The sequence below is a fragment of the Vulpes vulpes genome, chromosome 3 (genome assembly GCF_048418805.1).
Source record: "Vulpes vulpes isolate BD-2025 chromosome 3, VulVul3, whole genome shotgun sequence".
NCBI lineage: Eukaryota > Metazoa > Chordata > Mammalia > Carnivora > Canidae > Vulpes > Vulpes vulpes.
The window spans coordinates 4048065-4055000 of NC_132782.1; the positions used below are offsets into that span (position 1 = coordinate 4048065).

Consider the following 6936-nt stretch of genomic DNA (forward strand, 5'->3'; position numbering starts at 1 on the left):
TAACATCCACATTTAAATAGAACTTTGTGAGATGCCTTGGGTGGCTCAGTGGTTGAGCATCTGCCTTTGGCTCAGGACGTGATCCTGGGGTGTGGGGATCAGAGTCCCACGTCGGGCCTCCTGCAGGGACCCTGCTTCTCCCTCTGCCTGTGTCTCTGCATCTCTCATGAATGGGTGAATGAATGAATGAATGAATGAATAAAACTTTGTGTCTCATTAAAGCTGTCTATACTTCATGCCTAGCCTCCTGCGATTGCCTTTGTGACAGCCTCTCTGCCTTTCCGTCACCTGATTCATTCTGATACTACATGAACACTCCAATAGGCATATTCTGTGTCACACTCTTCCAAATCTTTCCACCGCCCCACGTTACTTTTTTTTTTCAACAGAAAATGTTTTATTGGATTTGTTAAGTAATATAATTTTCAAATACTTTAAGAAAGTCAAAGCACTTAGCAACTAATACCAAAAACATCTGTAAAATTGGTGTCACTACCATGTTTTTATAGTTGCTGAAAATAAAGGAGAAAAATCAATTCTGGTTTTCAGCAGTAAACCTTAAGAGTCTAGAATTACTGAGACTAAATTTACTAAGTCACCCCTAGACACTGAAACAGTATCGTTTCCCAGGTATCTAGTTTTCATCATCTGTTACTGAAGAGATTTTAAGAGGTTCATAATCTATTCCAATACAGAAATAGGGACAAACTTCTTTAAAATAATCATTACAGGGCAGCCCCGGTGACTCAACGGTTTAGCGCCGCCTGCAGCCCAGGGCGTGATCTGGAGACCCTGGATCGAGTCCCACGTTGGGCTCCCTGCATGGAGCCTGCTTCTCCCTCTGCCTGTGTCTCTGCCTCTCTTTCTCTCTCTCTGCATCTCTATGAATTAATAAATAAAATCTTAAAAAAAAGAATAAACCCAAGTTAAAAAAAATAATCATTACAAGTATAGAGAAGAGATCTATCATTCATATTGTAAAAGGAAACCTCCCCTAACTCACAGTCCACAAAAATGCCAACCTTACTGGGGTTTACTACAGGCAGAAACTGGGTTCTCTCAGGACCCAGCATAACATAAATGCTTTCAATGTATCTCCCAATCGCCCAGAATCCACCCTCAACTACTGGCCGATTCCACCAATTCCGAAGGAAACAGTCTCAAGACACCCCCAAGGTCCATTTAGGCTTGTTTCCCGCTTCTACTTCCCAGTAATGCCGGCCAGAACTAAATCTCCTAGAACCCAGGACAGGAGGGCAGAGATAAAATCTCCTTGGGTTATAACAGAGATGCTTTTTTCTCTTTCTGTATCACAGTTTTTCTATCCTAGGAGACAACAAGCCGAGGGAGTGCTGTTTCAAGATCTAGAATCACGTCTACCTGAAAGGGCTTGAGGATTCTGCCCAAGCCAGAATACTGTGGAGGAAGGCTAAATCCATATTTCTTTAATTGGAATAAGAAGAGCTCAAGATATTCCAGGTTTCATACCCGTGGTGGATACCCTTAACGTGTGTCAGAAAGTCCAGGTCTGACTGCATATGCTTGGACTCCACCTCCTTCAGCAGACGTCTTAATGTGGACACATGACCTGAAAATGTTGTACAGTGTTCAGCTAGTTTTGTTAAAATGTCCCTCTCTTCATCTTCCATCTGCTTAAGGACAGCCTCCTGCTGATTCTGTAGAAACAGTCTAATTTACTCAAATTCGGAAAGGATTTCTTCTCTCCTAAACTCTACCTTTTTCTTCAGTTCCACTAGTTTGCTGGCTTGAAGCGTTATCACTTTTTCTACTCATTCCATATTGTCTTTCAAGGGGTCAATACTATATTCTAGAATCTTCCTGTGAAAAGAGGCAGCTTCCTTGATGGGACAAATGTAGTGTTTCCGGTGTTGCAGGGAGAAACTGACTGTGTACATAAAACCTCCAGGTCCTTCCTGCAGAACAGGGTCAGAAACTGACTGTGCTTCCCACACACAGGGTACTCTTCCTGCCTTTGCCTCTTGCTCCTTCTGACCTGCAGTAGTTCAGCAATTTCGGTCAAATTGCAGAGCTGGCGATTGCTCCTGAAGCTTTTGTTATGAAAGCAAAATCAGCAGACGGGACAAGGGAAGGTCTCATCCATGTCCCTCCACATCATGTTGAGGCAGGAGCAACAGAGTTGTGCCCACAGTTTGTAGTCACCGCGTCTTTCAGGTAGTCCAGACAGATGGGGCAGCTGGACTCCTGGAGGTGTGTCAGGCCCGTCACAAACTCCATCTGGCCGAGAACAAAAGTGGCGGGTAAGATGCTCCCTTGGCAAGGCTCGCCTTAAGCTCCAGACCCGCCCCCAGACCTCCCAGCTCCAGGTTTCACTTGGGCCTGCATGCTGATGGCTTCCAAGGTCCTGCTCCTTAGCCCAGGGTGAGAAGGATCCAGGGTTTGCAGCTCTATCACAGGAGGGCGCCTAAATTTAAGATTAATGACTTTCTTCTTTAAGAAAGTAGTCACAGGTCCAAGTAGGCAATCACTGCTGGAGCGCGGCTCCGCGGCGCAGGCGACACACCTGGCGGGGCTCCTTAGGGGAGCAGGTTAGTGACCCGCCCCACATTACTTAAGTCCTGACTTTGTTACTGACTATCCAGCTAGTTCATCTTGTTGAGATTCGATCACTCGATTTGTAAAATGGGGATAATAATCATATCTAACTCACATTTATCATGAAGTTCAAATGCTTTCAAACCTGTATTCAACAGGTTTCCAGCACATACTAAGCATTCATTAGATTTTAGTTGTTGCTATTACTTTCAGCAACACAACGTGTGAGACAGTCAGAAATTTGACCCAAATTTAACCTTCTACTTATATCTCAATAAAACACCTGTTGACAACAGAGAGCAGTTTTTCGGTTTTATGAACATGTCTTACAAATCACTTCCGTTGAACCTGTAATGTGATCATGCTCTGTCCCAAACATCTCTTGCTTTCCATTTATTCAAATTCTTTTCATTCTTTATGGACCAATTCAAGTCTCATCCCATAGATCTCTTGCCATAGCTGATGGCAGTTCTCCCCCTACTCTGAACAGATACATGATATTCATTTGAAGATTACCATCTATTGTGGGGTATGAAATAATAAGGATCTAGACTAGAGTGGAAAAAAAGAGATTCTCTTGCCCAGCATACTACCCCAAAGCAGGAGGTGAACCATTAATATTTGGAGATTGACTTTTCAAAATGTTAATAAGAATACTCCTATCAAGTTTAGATTTAGAAGCCATAAAGCAAAAGAGAAAATAGTGAAAGACCCATGTTGGAATTCTCCCTTGAGTTGCAAAAGGCTGGGGGGGGGGGGGGGGGGAATAGTATCTAGAAAGAAATATTGCTATGATTACCAAAGCACCAAATGATGCTAGATGGGAAAAACTATATGTTCTAAAATGAATATTTTCATGTCTTCTAAGAACTGGCTTTTTTTTTTTTTGGTATTTTGTAACTGGAACATATTTTCATTTTTGTGCACCAAATCAAAATTGATACACACTAATCTAGTCAACTAAACATGTCAATATGATACAAATTTGTATACAACTCACATAGACTTCATGTGGATGACCCCTCACCCTACCACAGGGAAGCTGTACAATACAGCAACCTCTGTCTATCCAGGTGGGTTGGAAAGAAACCTGTGCATATGTTTTGTTTTATTTTTCATAGTGTAATAATGCATCAACAGAGACAGGAAAAGCAGCTTAGTCAGTGTGAGGATTAAGGAACACATGCTTTGAGCCACATCACTGCCTTGCTCTTCACAAGGTAGGTAGCCATGGAGAAGTTACATAACCTTCCTGAGCTCTTGCTTCCTCCCAGTAAAATGAGGATAACCGTACTACTTCATGAGGTTTTCAGAAGGATTAAATGAAATGAAGTCTAGCAAAGTTCTCAACTCATAGTAGGAGTTCAGTGTTTACTTGTCCACATCTGCTTTTCAGAATTATGATTGCATTAGGGAAAGAGGTTGTCTGTCCCTCCATGCCGTGAATGCTGGAGAGTAATACCTCAGCCTGACTTTTACCCCCATTCTGGAAAATCATGCTGGATATTTTCATTTAGTGCAATGGCTTTCAAACATTTCCTTCATTAGCCCCAGAACCTTTTGGTTTCCAGTTAATATCTTAAACAGACCCCAATTTTTTTTTAAAGGCAACCATTCTGGGAAAGACTTTGAAGTAGAAGATCTAGTTCCATCTAGCCTGGGATTGCCTGAATTTGGGAAACTTGACCTTTTTGAGTCACTTTTCTCATCTGAAAATTTGGGATAATAAAAAATACTGCCCTGCTTAGTGTACAAGATTGTTGTGACATTCAGATGAGTGCATGTGTATGAACGCACTTTGAAACAGTAATGCGATACACAAGTATACACTAGCTTTCTTATCACAACACAAGCTTCTGCATTTTGGCTCACCTCTTTGATTTTTCCCAACAGATTTACCTCCCTAATTACAGGCAGCTCCTTGCTAGCAAACAGGTGTATTCCAAAATTTAATTTGCTAATCAGTTGTTAGGAACTCAGCACACGTTTACCCTTAGAAATGATGTTATAAATGGAATAGCTTATTTCTAAAGAAATTTCAGCCCAACTCTTAGGCCTAAGATGTACTGAAATATCATACATTTGCTATGAAAATCTTTGGAAATATTTTTGTAATATAAGTAATTAGAATAGTAAAATAATAAAAAATGAGTTAAATTTATCTTTAATGCTAGCATTTAATGACCAGCAAGTCTAATAAGAAAAAAGGTACACATTTAATCCAAAGGAGATTCTAAAGAGGATTTCTGTGTCCCACAGGGTTTTAGAATTGGTATTACTTGCTTTGGTGATTGACGAATTTCAAAACTTAGATATTTTAATTTCTTTTTTGTAACTTTTATACCTAGCAGTTACTACCAGGGTAATTGACAGGGGCAGGGACATAACAGGGAACCAAAGGAGATAAGAACAACCATGGAACGGGAAAAGATATAGGCAAAGCAATAAAGATAGAAAGAGTCAGAAATTTAGGGTGAACAGGAAAATAAAAAGGTGAATTCAGTTGGGAATAAAAAGGGGAAAGGGTAGAAAAAAAAGAACCCATTTAAAGATTAAGGGGAAAAAACATTTTGGAGGGTTTATAGTCGAGTCTGTCTATCTTACAAAAAGGTTTGCAGTCCTTGCATCAAGCAGTTGGCTGAGGGAATATGGAGCCTCCATAGGACAGATGAAAAGAAAAGAGGAACAGATGTGCGGCTGACCTTTGGTATGAATTAGACATTTGTTACTAGGTGCTGGTGACTCTGGAAGTCAATAACTTAAATAATATTAAAATTATTTCAGGTGGGGAGTTAGAATCCAGTAAATAATTAAGGGAAGTTAGTCAAAGATGAAAATATTTAACTGGACAATCTACATGGTGGATTGATATACAATCATTTGAGAGATGTCTTTCATGTATAGTATAATAGGGAGATTGTTTTCCACTCAAACATTAAATATTTATTGTAACACCTGATGCTTGTGAAGACCCCTAGGGCAGTGAATAAAGCTAGTTGTCAAAGTAAGGGCAAACTCTCTCTCTGACAAACCTGCCAGCATCTCCAAGGTCAGCAAGGACTTACTCATTGCCTCATGCAATTAGCTAATAATTCACAGCAATGTGTCCTGCTTTCTGATGTTTTCTAATGCTTTCCATTTTGGGGTTCTCACAACCATTCCTTCCTGAGGCTTTGTCCATTTCTCCCACGGTCTCCATCATCTTTTAGGGCTCATTCTTCTTGTCCTTCTTCCTCGCAGTAAAGGCTCCCATTCCCCAGGGTTCTGATTTGGTTTCCTTATCATTTTACGAATGCTCTGTAAACAATCTTACCACAACCATGGTTTCAAGCAGCAGTTACAGGCTGCATTCTACACACTGATAACACTCACATTTCTAAACTACAGTCCAGACGTTGCCCCAGGATTCCCAACTTCCGCATCCAACTGAAAGATAGCCAGAAGCTTTAGAAAGTCCTTTTTCCTCTCGTTTGAAATGCCTTGGGTTTTGATCATGTAAAATATTGAAGTGCATTTAAAAAGGCCATTTTATCTTTTTATATCTTTTTGCTAGTTCTGTTGGAAGTTAAAATAATTTATCCTCAACTTAATCCCTTACATTTAATTTACTCCCCCAACCTTAATACTATAAGTTGATAGGATAAAGAATTCACAAACAATCTTCCTTTGTTAGAAAAGTACTAGATGTATTTTAAAAGTTAAAATCTTCAAAATTCCAGAATAAATTGTGCTGATAGTTTCCTATTGATGAACTTTACTTAGGGATTTTTAAGTGGGAGGTTAATTAAGACTTCCCATATTTTATCTTTAAACACAAAGTTTCCAGATGCATCTAAGCTGGGGGTCTTCAAAACTCTCAGAGTTTCTATGCCAGAATAATGCTTTCTCTGTTCTGACCTACTATTGTTTCTTTAGTTTTTTTTCTTTCTTTCTTTCTTTCTTTCAGGTAATGTTGAACTTGGAGCGAAGGGGTTTATACTCAGAAATGTTCCCACAAAATGTTCTTCCAAAAATCATTTTTTATTTTCAGGGGAATGATGGCAGTTATGCCCCCACAAATGAAATGTGGGGCATGATAAAACAAAACAAAACAAAACAGCATCTATTCTAAGAAGTAAATAAAGTAGTAATATGATTAGGAGGGCACTAATAGAAAGGAAACTATCAATTGAGTCAAATTTTAATTTTTTTCATTTTATATGATACCTTTTCTATCTTCTATTACTTATTGAATCATTCTGCTAAAGAAGAATAACCAGGTCATACTTTCATGAAATGTAAGCTTTTTAATATTAGTAATCCAAATTTTAAGATAATTCAAATTCAAAAATATATGCAAGAGAAATTCTCCATTATTGCATC

The 6936-nt window shown here is 39.3% G+C and overlaps 1 pseudogene; it reads right to left on the reverse strand.

Moving 5' to 3' along the window:
* Nucleotides 1-634: 634 nt before the first annotated feature.
* LOC112916505 (tripartite motif-containing protein 60-like) lies at nt 635-2256 on the reverse strand (annotated as a pseudogene).
* Between the last annotated feature and the right edge of the window lie 4680 nt (nt 2257-6936).